This window comes from Gopherus evgoodei, chromosome 1, assembly GCF_007399415.2.
Source record: "Gopherus evgoodei ecotype Sinaloan lineage chromosome 1, rGopEvg1_v1.p, whole genome shotgun sequence".
NCBI lineage: Eukaryota > Metazoa > Chordata > Testudines > Testudinidae > Gopherus > Gopherus evgoodei.
In genome coordinates, this window is record NC_044322.1 from 220,939,704 (window position 1) to 220,955,288 (window position 15,585).

Here is a 15,585-nt window from a genome sequence, read left to right on the forward strand (position 1 = left end):
TTCTTTGTTCAGTCTGCAACTCTGAATAAGACACAGTTATTTAGTTCTTAGCTTCAACACCTGGCAATTTGCTGACCAGGCCTGTCTTAGCAAGCAAGGCTTTCTGTTTAGCCCAGCTTTCTCTTAGCTGATCATTATTTGCTAGGCCCCTGGTCCCTTGACCATACTCTGGACTTTGGATCTGGCACAATCCATATACCAGGTGGTTATATAAAATGCACATGGATTTTAACCCTTCACATACAGTAATGACAAAGTTCTTGGTTCAGGCTTGTAGCAGTGATGGAATAAACTGCAGGTTCAAATCAAGTCTCTGGAGTCCATCCACAGCTGGGATGGGTCATTCAGTCCTTCGTATAGAGCTTCAGTTTATAGCAAAGTCCCTCCAGAGGTATGAAGCAGGATTGAAGACAAGATGGAGGTGAAGCATCAGCGTTTTATAGTCTCTTGCCATGTGGTCTTTGCTTTCTTTGTCCCAAGGACACTCTATCCAGCACGTGGCATAGAAAAACCTTAGAGTTCTCTATGCAGGTCCCTGCATACCTTGCTGAGTCACAAGGCGTATCTGCCTTCTCTCAGTGGGTCGAATGTATAGCTGATGGTCATTCATGGGCCATCAAGCAGGCTTGGCAGAACTGACAACAACTTGTCTGGAGTGTTCCCCGGAAGCATAGCACAAGTTTTAACTACGAGAGGCTTAGAGCGAATATTCATAACATCAACTACAAAAATGATACACATCTAGAGATAGCATCATTATAATCAGCCAATCAGAACCTCTCCATAGACCCGTTACATGACAATCTTTCTACAATATTGGCTGCAAATATAGAACAGTGGTAGCAATGGTGATCTATACAGTTATAGATTATGTCAATAGCGTCACAGGTGATACGGCATCAGGAGACTGATATTGGAATATTGCCTCCAGTTTTGGTGTCCTCATTTGAAAAAGATGTCTAGTTGGCAGCCGGTATCAAGCAAGGTGCTTCAAGGATCGGTCCTGGGGTTGGTTTTGTTCAATATCTTCATTAATGATCTGGAAGATGGTGTGGATTGCACTCTCAGCAAGTTTGCAGATGACACTAAACTGGGAGGAGTGGTAGATACGCTGGAGGATAGGGATAGGATACAGAGGGACCTAGACAAATTAGAGGACTGGGCCAAGAGCAACCTGATAAGGTTCAACAAGGACAAGTGCAGAATTTGCCAAGAAGGCTAACGGCATTTTGGGCTGTATAAGTAGGGGCATTCCCAGCAGATCGAGGGACGTGATCATTCCCCTCTATTTGACATTGGTGAGGCCTCATCTGGAGATCTGTGTCCAGTTTTGGGCCCCACACTACAAGAAGGATGTGGAAAATTGGAAAGAGTCCAGTGGAGGGCAAAAATGATTAGAGTGCTGGAGCATATGACTTAAGAGGAGAGGCTGAGGGAACTGGGATTGTTTAGTTTGCAGAAGAGAAGAATGAGGGGGGATTTGATAGTTGCTTTCAACTACCCTAAGGGGGATTCCAAAGAGGATGGATCTAGACTGTTCTCAGTGATACCTGATGACAGAACAAGAAGTAATGGTCTCAAGTTGCAGTGAGGGAGGTTTAGGCTGGATATTAGGAAAAACCTTTTCATTCGGAGAGTGGTGAAGCACTGGAATGGGTTACCTAGGAAGATGGTGGAATCTCCTTCCTTAGAGATTTTTAAGATCAGGCTTGACAAAGCCCTGGCTGGGATGATTTAGCTGAGAATTGGTCCTGCTTTGAGCAGGGGGTTGGACGAGATGGCCTCCTGAGGTCCCTTTCAACTCTGATATTCTATGATTCTATGAAAATGGAGCTGGGACAGCAAAGAGCCACCAAATGTTCTGATGGCTGGAGAAAAATGCCTTCTAGTGAGCTATTGAAAGAGGTCAACCTGTTCAGCTTATCAAAAGAAGATTGAAAGCTGACTTCACTGAAGTGTTGAAGTGCCTTAATAGAGAGAAAAGATTGTGCAATAAGGGCTCTTGAATCTAGCAGAGAAAGGCATAACAATGGTTGGAAAAGACAAATTCATGTTACAAATAGTCAACAGCGAGGATGATTCACCACAGGAACAAGCTACCAAAGAAAGTGGAGGATTCACCATCTCTTGATATCGTTTAATGAAGACTAGATGCCTTTCTGGAATGTGTTTGCCCCAAAAGTAGCTCTTGTGTCAAACAGGAGACATGTGATATGCAGGAGGTCAGATTAGATGCTCTAATGGTCCCTTCTGGCCATAAAGTCAACTAATTTCTGAAAAACTGAGTGCAGCATTGGGAGCAGCGTCTGATGTTTTCCTGTCTAGCCAGCTTGCTTCCTAGAATGAACGCTCCTTGAGTGGGGTGATCCACAGGGAGTAGCTCAAACCTTCAAAGTGCCTGGACAGGGGCAGGACATTAGCCCAGCAAGGGAGGGGTGTGGCAGTGACATCACAAAGGCCTTTTGCAGGACCTCAGACTATTGGTCAAAGGTGGTGGGGAGATGGTGACCTCACAGAGAGATGCTGACCTCAGCCAGGCAGGACAGGGGCGAGGGGCCAGGGAAAACTCAGAGACCCCTGTGGCTTTGCTTCAGCAAGTCCCTTTCTCCAGGTCTCTCTTTGAGGACTGAGAGAGTATTCGGGTTCATGTACGTGAGTGCCAGGAGGAACTTCTTTTGAGTTTTCTCCTTCCCTTTTAGTGATTTTACTAGAAAACAGCTGTCCCTGTTTAGAAGGTAAGAGCCTTCTCAAGGCTTGAAACCTGTTCAGTCTGATCCATCTGGGGACAGTGGAATTCTAGGCATGGAAAACACAAGCTTAAGGAGGCAGAATTTTATTCTGCACCTGGGATTTTGTCCCTTAGAATCACTGGGGACATTAGGGTTTGTCCTTTTTGTTTCACCTTTTCCTCCATCCATCCATCCCTCCCTCCCTCCTTTCTCTTCTTCTCTTGCTTCTTTTCTCCTTTTTCCTGTTCCCAGCCCAACACCAGGAGGGGTGTGTGTGTGTGTGTTGCAGGGGAGTGCTCTGCAGCTCCCACTATGGAAAGTCCACCCAAAAATGTGGGACAGAAATAGTGCTTGGGCAGTGATTCCCACCAGTGACCTGGGCCATCCTTTGGGCTCTCTGATGAGAACCCTCAGCCTCAGTCTCTACCCTGATTGGCTGAGCAGGGGGTTATTGACAGGAAGGAGACTCAGGTCCTTGTTGTTCTCTTTTAAGACCAAGTAAATAAGACATAACCAGTTGAATGTTTGATGAATTTTGCTGTTTCTCTGCATTAATTGTTTCGGAGCAGTTCATTATTCTCTCTAACATTGCAGTTCTCCTCAAATACTTGCTGAATAATTACTGTGCATTGTTGTTCATCTGGAGCTCATCTGAGAGCACTTTATTCAGGTCATTCAATGCGTGAAATTCAGGATCTGATGGTTAGTTTGAAAATCAGGGCTCTTGGGTCCTATTCCCAACTCTGCCACTGGCTGGCTGTGTGACCTAAGACAAGCCAATTCTCCTTTCTCAGCCTTAGCTTCTCCCTCTTTCAAGATGATTCACTCCTACCTACCTCACGGTGGGTGGAGGATGGGCATCCATTGGAGAGTGTCACTAGGAGTAGTGCATAAGATGAGGTGTCCTATCACGTTTACTCAGAGCAGATTATGACATAATAGAATAGCTGAAATAGTCTATTGATTTGTATTTTTTAGTTTGAAATTGTTAAGAGCAGCAACTACTTAGCTCAGACTGAAGCATCTTATCTAATTTTTGAGATCTAAGTGTCTCCTCTTTGTGTGCGACAAGAAAATTTAACACACTGTGACAAACAGGAGATCCTTTTGTTTTGCAACAAAATATATTTGCAAAGAACTTTCATCCCACTTGTTATGATTTGGAGAAACAACCTGGTTTAGTCCGAATGGGATTTTCTGACAGAAATGATTTCAATTAAATTTTCCCAGCATCTCGATTCCTGGGCTCTGTCCCTGCCTGTGGGTTGTTGTTTTTTTGGTCTGTTAGAACAGGAGTTAGCACTGGTTGCTGGCTTCTCTTTCTGGCTCTGCCACCACCTTGCTGTGTAGGCCCTTGGGTAGGTCACTTCCCTTCTCTAGACCTCAGGCTCCTTCTCATCTGCTCAATGCGAACAGGGACAATTCTCAAACTCTGGGCAGTCGTGAGCTTGAGTGAGATAAGGGGTGTTAAAGCCCTGTATGATGGAGAAAGGGGAATTTCTCAGTGTTTAGCATCAAGGAATTCTAAAGTTTGCTAAAATGTCTAGTCTGCAGAAAGAAGAAATGGTCAGGGCCAAACTTTTTAACCACTGCCTTTTTAAAAGCCCATTCAGGAATGTGACTCCCTTTCTTTTAGGTACCTGAGGTTCTATACAAGCAGGAGAGAAGAGGTTCCTGCCTCCATTTTTGTGGCCTTAACAAACCCAGTGCTTTGCCCCAGTTCTCATCTGAGATCCCTGATGAAGAACATCTTCCCATCCACGAACAAGACAGGACCGATCTTTAAAAAGGGAACAAAGAGAACCCTGGGACTTACAGACTAGCTAGTCTCACTTCCATAGCTGGAGAGATACTGCAATACATTCTTAAACAATCAGTTTGTCAGCAGCACCTACAGGATCATTTGGTTCTTAAGACGAGTGAGCATGGATTTGTCAAGAACAAATCATTCCAAACCAATCCTCTTAACTTCTTTGGCAGAGTTCCGGTCCTAGTGGAGGTGGGTAAACTGTAGATGGGATTTATCTTGGCGTTACTAAGGCTTTTGACACAGTCCCGTAGGACATTCTCATAAGCAAATGGGGGAAATGCGATCTAGCTGCAATCAGTATAATGTGGGTGCAGAGCTGGTTGAAAGCCCAGACTCCAAGAGCTCTTCTCCATGTTTGGATGTCCAGTGGAGAGGGTGTACCTAGTGGGTCCAGCAGGATCAGTCAGGGGTCCGGTATTATTCAATATTTTCATTAGTGATTTGGAAAATGGGTGGAGAGCATGCTTCTAAAATTTGCAAATGACACCAAGCACTTTGGAGCACAGGACTGGATTCAAAACGCCCTTAACAAATTGGAGAATTGGCCTTCTTGAGCCAAACTCCATGACTGAGCCCCTCTCTCTAGACTGGGCTGAAGTGAAACCCCTAAGCCAAATACTCCACCTTCTGGGCAGTGCGCTCCAACCTTGAATGGTCAGATGCTGCTTAGCACTGTCAGAGCAGCTTTTGCTGGGGGATTCTCCCAGCACTTTCGAATAGCGGGAAAGTATCAAATCCCCATTTGACTGCTGAGGACAGATCCCTAGAAGGGGAGCAAGTTGCCCAAAATCCCACAGGAAAAGGAAAACAACCAGCAGTGGAACCAACAGGAAACCCAGCAATGGAACTCAGGAGTCCTGACTCCCAATCCCCTGATCTGGTCACTCCAGCGGAGCACGCTCCCTCTCAAAGGCAGGGAGAGTGGCCATGAGGGCCTGCTTGTAATTGCCAGCTGTGGGAGGAAGTGTGCAGCAGTAGTTAGTGAAGGGGCCTTGAAAGAAGGACTGCTGAGTCCCATCCATACTTGGCATGACCCTGAGTCAGTAGCTTCCTCTCCCCAGGCCCAGGGCCGGCTTTAGACCGATTTGCCCGATTCCTGGGAATCGGGCCCCGCACCTAAGAGGGCCCCGCGCTTTAGAGGCCTTTTAAATTTTTTTACTTACCCTGGCTGCAGTCTGCTCCAGGGACTTCCATGGCCCCGCTCCCCTGACCAAAGGGCCGGTGGGAGCGCGGCTGCCCCACAGCCCCGCTCTCTCAGCTGGAGCTCTGACCAGAGCACCGCAAGCCCCGCGGCCCCGCTCTCCTGGCTGGAGCTCTGGCCGGAGTGCGACAAGCCCCGCGGCCCCGGCTAGAGCTCCGGCCGGAGCCCTGCAAGCCCTGTGGCCCCGCTCTCCTGGCTGGAGCTCCGGCTGGAGAGCGGTAAGTCCCGTGCCCCCGGCTGGAGCTCCAGGCCCTTTAAATAGTCCCCAGAGCCCTGGGGTAGCAGGGGTCTCTTGGGGCTATTTAAAGGGCCAGGGCTCCAGCTGCCTCTGCCACCCCGGTCCTTTAAATAGCCGCCGGAGCTCCGCTGCCCCCAGGCTCCCACAGCTATTTAAAAGGTCCGGGGTGGGGTAGAAGCAGGGGAGTCCCAGGCCCTTTAATAGTCCCCAAAGCCCTGGGATAGCGGGGGGCTTGAGGGCTTTTTAAAGGGCCGGGGCTCCAGCTGCCTCTGCTGCACCCCCTGCCCTGCCCGCACAAGCCCCACCCCCCGCTGCCTGCAGCCAGCTCTGCACCCCCTGCCCACAGCCAGCCCCTACCAAACCCCCTGCCCTGTCTCCAGCCAACCCCTGCCACACACCCCTGCCTGCACCAGCCCTGGACTGCCCGCCCTGCCCTGTCTCCAGCCAACCCCTGCTGCACCCGCCTGCCTGAAGCCAGCCAGTCCCATACTCCTGTCTCCAGCCCTGCCAACCCCTGCTGCACCCCCCTGTGGCCCTGCCGGCAGCCAGACCCTACCTCCAGTCAGCCCCTGCCCTACCTCGAACCAGCCCCATGTCCACTGCTGCCCTGCAGTTCCCAGGCCAGTAACCTGCACACCTGCTTCAATGAGGGGGGGCAGGAAGCAGTGGGAACCCACACATGTGCACGCCCCCAGGGAGTGGCGGGGACCCACACATGTGAAACGGCAGTCATTAATAACCAGTCAACAGCATATACGATGCAATGTATATAATATACAATTTGATTATTTATATAGTTATGGAAAGTAAATAATACATGGAAGAAATGGAAGGCTTTTTTTTACACTTTTTTCTTTTTAAGTCATCCCTGCCAGGGCCCCACCGAAAGTGTTCGAATTGGGCCCCGCACTTCCTAAAGCCGGCCCTGCCCAGGCCTGTTTGTCATCAGTAGGGTTGGGGTCGCATTCCCAACAGCCCAGGGGGGTTGGGAGGCTCCAGGAAGGTGTGTAAAGTGCTGTTATGTCAGGATCCTGGAGGCCCTGGCACCCGCACTAGGGCGGTGTGCAGCAGAGCCTCTGTAAATTTACCACCCATAGATACAGCTGGTTGTTTCTGCATCTAACTAACTGCATGGTTAGTCAGATCATTCAGTAACATTATCGCTCTGTTTACAAATCCTTTGGTTAGAGACGAATCATGAGACTTATCCCTTCCTGCTGTAATTCCACTGACTCCAGTGTTCTCTTTCCTCATTTCTGGTTCCAAGAAAATAAACAAATTAAAACAACCTTCAGAACTAACATGCTGTGGGAAAGTGGAAATGTTAGCTCAAATGATTCAGTTTCTTCTGTGTCTTCTGTATGTGTAAATGGCACAACACATTAATTTATAAGCACATCTTTCTTAACGCCTTTAAATATCATGTGGTACATTACCTATATCAAGTGAGTTGTTCAATGCAATGACTTTTCCATGCGTTGCCCAGAACATATTTTTAATATTATTTAATGCATCGAATTCCTTGAACATAAAGTTGTTTATTTCATTCCTGGGAAGTTTGTGGGTAGCTCAAAGAATGAAGCTTATTTTCACTGTGTGTGTGTAAGGTGCAACACAATAATAAAGTAATGCTGCAAATGTTCCCTTCTCCCTCCTAAACTGCCTCAGAATCAACTTCGCTTTGTACATCAATCTGCTCATGTGTGTCTGTGAGGATAATATGGTTTCTATGAAAAAAAACATTGCTTAGTTAAAAGGAGTGGCACTGAATGGCCACACGATGCAGCCAGAACATCAGCAATGCAAAGCAGCAGGCTCCTGGTTTGCACATTTATGGGGATAAGGGATTGAGCTCGACTCCCCTCTGTTCACAGACACGTTTGTTTCATTCTCTGCTGCCAAACCTAAGTTTAAATGAATTTCTGGGGCTGATGAAAGGGAGCTTTGGAATTGATTTCACTTGTCCACCAATGCAGCATTTCTTGGTACAAATAGCAGCACGGTCTGCATAGAGAATGGAGCCAGGCCCTGACTTCCCTGGTAGCAAAGCCTGGCTTCCCAGCTGCAATCGGACATGCTGCACATCTGCAGGGATAGTGTAAATATCCCAGCATGGCCCCTTTGGGGCTGTTCTGCCTGGCACAGGGCTGCTGGTAGAAGGGCTCATTCCATGAATGGCTGCACGGTGCATGAGGCCCACACACCCTATGGCAATGGAGGGGTGTTTCCACCCCCAGTTGTGATGCAGGGAGAACAGGAATTAGTTTCACATGACTATTTGCAGGCTGTAATCTGGGGCACCGGACTCTGAGGCGGGGATTCTGGCAGCTCAGTTTCAGGGCTGGATCAGGTCCCTGATTTAAAGGGTAGCCATATGGTTTCCAACATTTGGATGTCTCAGACAATCTGTCTCCTAAAGCCGCAGGTCTGTGGCCCCAGGGAAGGCTCCTGCACTGTCTCAGCTCCAGCAGCCAGGGTAGGACTGACCCAGGTAAGTGACAGAGGCTTCAGGAGCTGAGAGTTTGCCTGAGGCCACAGGGACATAGCGTGAGGCAGTATCCCTGGCATTTACATGAAAGGAGCAGAAGGGGATTTACTTGGGATGGGGAGTGAGTTGACAGTGTCTCAAGGGTGTGTATAGATCAGGGGAGGGCAAACTATGGGCCAGACCCATCAGGGCTTTCAATGTGGCCCAACGGATTGCCAGGCCCAGGGCATGCGGTGACAGGGGGAGATGGGGACAGAGGGCTCCATGCACTGCCCTCGCCTGCAGGAGCCGCCCCCCAGAGCTCCCATTGGCTGGGAATGGGGAACTGCAGCCAATGGAAGCTTCAGGGTTGGTAGCCGCAGGCGAGGGCAGCACATGGCAGAGCCGCCTACCCTAGCCCCAGAAGCTACTGCTAGACATGCTGGCCAGTTCTGGGAATGACATGGGGCCAGGGCAGGCAGGAAGCCCGCCTTACCCCCGCTACACACTGCTGCCACCTCAGAGCCACTTGAGGTATGTGGTGCCGGGCCAGAGCCCATATCCCAAACTCCTCCTGCACCCTGCACCCCAACCCCCTGCCCTGAGCCCCCTAACCCCTGCCTTGAGCCCCCTGCTCTACCCTCCTGCACTCCAACTCCCTGCCCTGAGTCCCCTCCCACACTCTGCATCCCTGAGCCCCCAATCCTCTTACTGAAGTTCTGGCTATACTTTTCCCCACACTTGTTTATTTATGCACACCCGATCTGAGGCCTCATTAAGTCACGGGACCACCTTGTCAACCTCCTCCTGGCCAGGGTGGCATTGGTAACACCAGGGAGAGGAGATTGGGGGGGGGAGGGTCTTGCAACCAGGGGGCTGTTTTTCATTCCTTTATCCATGCATCCGGACAGAGTTCCTCTGAGCAGCGTCCGCTGGCTCTCTGCATGCCGTCGAGGAGCAAAGGGCGCTGTCCGGGGTTCTCTGCTCACTGTCCCCTTCTGGTTCCCTTTGACCCCCACACCTGTTCCTGTTACTGTCTTTATTGTCCCCCGAACTTGGTTGAGTTCTGAGTTTAGTAGCTCCTCCCTAGGCTGGGGGAGGGGCTATTAGCAGTGAGCAGTGCTAGTGCCTGCCCACGTCCTGGCGCTCAACAAGACCATTGTCCCTCTGCTCCCTGGCCCTGCTGTATCCCAGTAACATAGAAATTAAATAGAACAGGGATATGCATCTGCACAGTAACAAAGCTACATGAGGCAGTGATACGAGGAATTCAGGGAGTCCCAGCAGCAGATAAGACAAATATGTGACCTGCTCTGAGACTTTGTGCATCAGATACACGGATACAAGATTCTTTGGTTCTGTAAAGTATTTAACTGGATTAAGTCTCCTACAGCACCTCAGTAGGTGACATCAGACAGAGAGGAGCTGCAGTGACTAGGCTTTGGGGTGCCTGTGCCTTTAAGAACGCAGCCCTGGGAAGCCCATGCTGAGAGGTGCTGTCTGTGGGAGGGGAAATAAAAAAGCCCTTCTGCCTCCAGACCCTATTTTTTGCAAACAATGGGGTCTCAGTCCACCAAGGTAACTGTTACCCCCTCTGCCTCTGCCTGTGCAAGGTTTTGCTCTGTCACCATCTGGCAGTGCCTTCCCCCTGGGCTTAACCCCAGCTCCTTTCCCCCCACAGCCCTAATTTTAACCCTGGACCCCTCTCTTAACCCTGCCTCCAGCTGCTTGACCTCCTGACCAATCAATTTCCACCCCCTCCTCCAATTTGCCCCCTTTGCCTCTTTTTAACCCCTGTAAACAGGAGTCCACAGAATCTGATTCCAAGTAAGGGCAGAGTAGGGGGAAGTGGCTTCAGCAGATGTTACTGAGCCTGCTCAGTGCACCCTGAGTAGGAAGTTCGCACAGATAGCAGTTTCTCACACCACACCTGAGGCAGCATGAGGACAATGGCTCCATCGCTGTCCAGGTCCTGCCTAGGAATGTTCCCTGCCCAGGAGCAGATCCCCAGGGACTGCGAGACCAGCTGCTCCCGGAGCCTTTGGGCAGAGTCTCTGTCCTGCCCGCCCAATACTGGCCCTAGGGTCTGTCTGGCCCCTGAGGCCTGCAGCTCTGGGCCAGGGGCAGCAGAGCCTGGGACTGGGTCCAGCTGGAGAAAGTCTCCACCTCAGATGGGCACAGAAAGTGCTTCTGTGAGTCTGTCCCTGGCCCAGCCCCTCTGGGATCAGAGCAGCAGCCCAGAGCTCAGCCTGGGCTACCAGCTCAACCTGGAGGCAGCAGCACCAGCATCAGCAGTGTCTTGTACCTTACAGAGCCCGGCCACCAGAAGCTTCCCCATGGCTCTTTTTCTGCCTTCCTTCCTACCGATCCCTGCTGCCCCAACCCCTTCAAGCCCAACTCGGGCTGCAGCTGCTGCACTGACCGGGCCAGGGACTTTCCGAGATGGGAACTAGCCCCATCTCTGCTCCTCCTGCTGCCTCGGTGTGTCCCAGAACCACTGCAGGGACTGACCCACACCCAGGCTCTTGCTCCTATTAGCACTCGCAGGGGCCAATCCAGCTATGGGAGAGCAAGCGCCTTTGGGAGCAGGGAAGTGACCAGGTCTCCCTGTCAGAGGATGGGGAGAGGGGAAAGAAAGGGGGAGAGATTGAAAGGGGATAAGGAGAAATAAATGGGGAAAGCAGCACTCAGCTCTTTTCTACTGCATCACCCTGAGTAGATTGCTCCTGAGCTCTGGGTAAATAGCCCCCAGCATCCAGGGTCTCCCAGATTCCCCTGCCTTCCAAGGCACTGCACATAGGGGTCTCCTTCCTGCCAGATGTGATTACAAGCAGCTTTAGGTGTCACCTTTATGCCATGATTGGAGAAAGACAGCAAACCTTGGGAACATGCGTCTGTATTTACAGTCCAGTGTGACAATCCCTGCTCCAGAAGGGGTTTGTTCTCTACTCCTGCTGGATGGGCACAGAATGGTGCAGCAACAGGTTGTATCAGTTTTTGTTGTGCACATTCCTTAACTTAGAACAGTATGAAATGAAGAAAATGGAGATTGAATTAAACATACAGAGAAAAGTTCCAGCCCCTATTGCTTATTGAAAGAAATGACTCAGTATACCAGTTAAATGTTTATTAACACGAACAAATAAATCCAAGAGCATGTCACTAAGGTTAAATGACTATAGACACCACTCAGCTAAGGGTTAAACAATACAGTGATAAAGTTCAGGTCAAATCAGTAGATCAATGAGTTAACAAGGATATTGCATTGGAATCAAGTCATCTATTTAGTCCAATCATCAGATTAATGCAGCAGAAAATCAACCCCTGGCGCTTTACAGTGCTGCAACTTTCTCAAGGGTGTGAAAAAACTCCCACCGAGCGCAGCAAGTTACAGCGCTGTAAAGCGCCAGTGTAAACAGTGCCCCAGCGCTGGGAGTGCAGCTCCCAGAACTGTTTGCTAATCCTCACGGGAAGGTGGAGTACCTGCAGCGCTGGGAGAGCTCTCTCCCAGCACTGGCGCCGCAACCACACTCGCACTTCAAACTGCTGCAGCGGGAGCGCTCCCGTGGCAGCGCTTTGAAGTTGCAAGTGTTGCCATACCCTGGGAAAAACTGATGTGACTACTCACCCATATACAGCATCAGAGAATCCACACAGGGGAGAGGCCCTCTGAATGCAATGAATGTGGAAAATGCTTCACTAAGAGCTCAGGCCTTTCTGAACATGAGAGAATCCACACAGGGGAGAGGCCCTATGAATGCCATGAGTGTGGGAAAAGCTTCTCGTGGCACTCAGCCCATGTTAGCCATCAGAGAATCTGCAAGGGAGATCAACACCATAAAAACCTCTAGGGCTAGCAATACTTTTTTTTTTTTAGTATTTTTTCCTGATTTGACATAGTAACTTTTAAAGCTTTTTAAAACTGCTTGAACTGTTTGCAGTACCGTTATCCCTCAGCTTGTTCAGATGAGTGGCCCATTTTTGCCTTTTGCAGTTTGCCCTGTTTTGAGGTGGGCCCATTTGACCTTTCTATCAACTCCATTGTCTCATGAGTAATTCGAGTGTGTCCTTCCTACCAGGAACCAGGGAGCATCACAGCAGGATTGGGCCCACCAATAGTAAGCTGAGATATGCTATAAAGTGGGACCACAAATGAAGTCAGACGTGAACTGGTATCATTACTGTAGTTTGTGCCAATAAGAGTCAGTTATTTATGTACATAAAGAAGCCACTGCAGCAGATTCCCTCTTCCTTGTTTCTGCCAAAGTGTGGATCATGAAAAGAAATCCTGTGACAAAGAAAACTATCAATACAAATACTAAGGTCACTGCACACCTTGAGTATGGGATGGGAGGGTACTGCATCACTGAGCAGTGCACTTTTCGTTAAAGAAAGAAGATGAGCTAGCTTTGGCTCGCATCCTTCTTTCTAGTGGTCTGTTTGTAGAGCCAAAATACTGTTTCCTCAGTCCAGCCAGCTAAAGAATCTGAAAAGTTCTGCCTCGGGTTGTTAGGCCTTGTGGTTTAAGGCCCAGGTCAGGGACTTAGAAGATGTGAGGTCTAGTTCAAGCTCTGCCGACATTTCACTGTGTGACCTTGGATATGTTATGCAGGGCCAAAGTTGTAGTGGGGAGAGGTCCTGGCCTATGCAGTTACCTCAACAGCATATGCCAATAGTTATTTAGGTATCTAAACCCCCATTTACACATGTCATTGTGCACACATATTTAAGTGTCCAGACCTTGAACCTCATTTCAAAAGCTGATTCTTGATCTCTCTGTGCTTCAGCTTCCAATCTGCAATTATAATACTTCCTAATCTCATAGGTGTGTTGTGAGGCTTAATCTGTTAACATCTTCATATGGAAGACGAAATCCTCATATAGACAGATATGTGTATGTCACACAGATGCATGATCTGCCTATAGGAATTATTATATTAGGAATCTCAAGATCGTGGGCAAGAAAGAGGAAAAGTTTCTCTCTGTGCTTACAACTTTTGTGCTGCTTTGATCTCCCACCCTCTCTCTCTTTCTCAGCTTCTTATTGAAGGAACATACATCCACACCATGTAGACGTCAAGCACAGGAGTTTATTACACACAGCGCTAGCAGAGTATCATCTTGATTATTAGGCTCAGAGACACTGCAGAACAATTAATTACAATAAACTATACAGGGTGCTCATTGGGCAGAAAGAAGCAATGGGGATGGGTTTTCTCAAGCCCCTGGATAGGTTCTAGCAGCGAAACAAGAGAAGCACAATAAACCGATGGTCTAAAAGATTACATAATGGTGCCACCCATGGCCCAAATTAATGTCTTGCTGACACATAGGTAATTACCCCCAAACTATGTCTATTAAAGTGTATAGGTTAAATCCTAATTTTTGAGTTCAGGGGAATGAGGTAGCAGCTCTTCCGGTTGACCAACAGGTACATTCATGGAGATTTAAAGCAGAAAAGTAGTAATTAGTTCTTAATAACAACAATTGTTTATAAGTTTACCTTTGCATTTCTGTGAGCTAGGATTGGCATACATCTGTGAGGGGAAGGTGTCATAACTTATGTCAATCATATTAGGCCTCTCCCTGAACTCTGTCTGGGATCTGAGGGGTATTGTACCACTATCTTCTCCCTGCATTGGGGAGTAACCATGAGGCCTCTCTCAGTGCTTCATGTGTCTATAACGCATGATAAGGATGCCCATTACATTTGGAGTTATGCTGACTCTGCTCAATGACTTGAAACACACACAGTTATCTGTTTACCCCAGCTTTCTCTTAGCTATGTATTGTTTGTTAGCCAGCTCTCATGGCCCAGGCCAAACTGTGGACTCGGGGCCTATATGAAAAGTTCTTAGCAGAAACTGCAGTTAAGATCTTACATCGGCATTAAATGGATTATGGCCCTTCATTATCTTAGGAGAAACACCTGCAGTTGTATGGCCACTTCCATAGTGCATCTAAAGAAATGAAAGCAAGACAAATCCACTACTACAGAAGGGAAAAATGATAACATACATTCATGCATACACAATCCTGGGAAATTATGCATTTTAACTCTATGTACAGTTCTTCATACAACAAAGGCCATATCTTGTTCAAATTCAACTGATCAAGGTGAGCAAAAAGTAGCAGTCAGCAGTGTAATAGCTGTTGAAATTAAAACAGTTACATTAGCTTTTCAAATAGGAATCAAGACATTTCCCAAAAGTATGAAGCTGCTCAATCCAGTGCATGCAAAGACAAAATATTGGATTATTAATAAATAATTAATGCAAATCTCCCACAATTACCTCTGATCCATTTACAAAAATCGGATCCAATTTTTAAAAAATGAATAGAGCCCAATTGGGTAGTTTTAGGCCTTGCAGCAACATATGTGAGATAGGGGTTGGGCATATAGGCAACCCCATTCTTCAAAAACTAGAAAGATGTGCATGCGCATAATTAATGAGCCATACATTTTTAATTTTTTGCAAAGAAAAAAGCTTTGCCAAAGTGTTGCTGCAGTTCTGCATTTTTCCCCACTAGAGGGCACTGTGGCACAAGAACAGCAGCAGCTCTCAGCAAAAAATAACTTCTGCAGTTCTGACTTTTTTGTCCACCAGAGGATGCTGTGGCAATAGACCACAGCAGCAACTCCAGGCCAATGAAGGAGGAGAAAGAGCCTGCCTTCTTTGCAGCGGGCCAGGTCAGGAGACAGGGGCTATGGGGAGACAGACAGTGTGGGGCTGCTGAGCAGTGGCATAGGTAGGTTCTACCAGCAGGTGGAGCGAACACATTAAAAAAGGTGCCACAGCAGAGAAGGGAAAAAAAGAAAGAAAACCCCAAGTCTTGCAGCTGAAGACTGAAGAACTTGCCGCTGAAGACCTGGAGCAGCTGAAGTACCCACCGCTAAATTGTCACCGAAGACCTGGACTGCTGGGGTGAGTGTAAAAATTAAAAAGGCACCACTTTGGGGGAATGTGCTCAGTGGGGAGCAGCCGCTCCCCTGCTCTCCCCCAGCTATGCTACTGCTGCTGGGGGGGCGGGTCATAAAGGGGCTCATAAGGACTAGTTGGGGAGGACAGACTGGGGCAGGGGCTGAATGGGATTGGAGGCACAGGGCCACAGTGGGGAGGAAGGTCCAAGGCCACATGG

General features: G+C 48.6%; 1 long non-coding RNA gene across 1 annotated transcript; it reads left to right on the plus strand.

Moving 5' to 3' along the window:
• Positions 1 to 769: 769 nt before the first annotated feature.
• Positions 770 to 15,247, plus strand: LOC115636835. The gene is made up of 3 exons (XR_003997085.1): positions 770 to 888; positions 5,501 to 5,503; positions 15,236 to 15,247. It is a non-coding gene; the product is annotated as an uncharacterized LOC115636835 (long non-coding RNA).
• Positions 15,248 to 15,585: the final 338 nt, after the last annotated feature.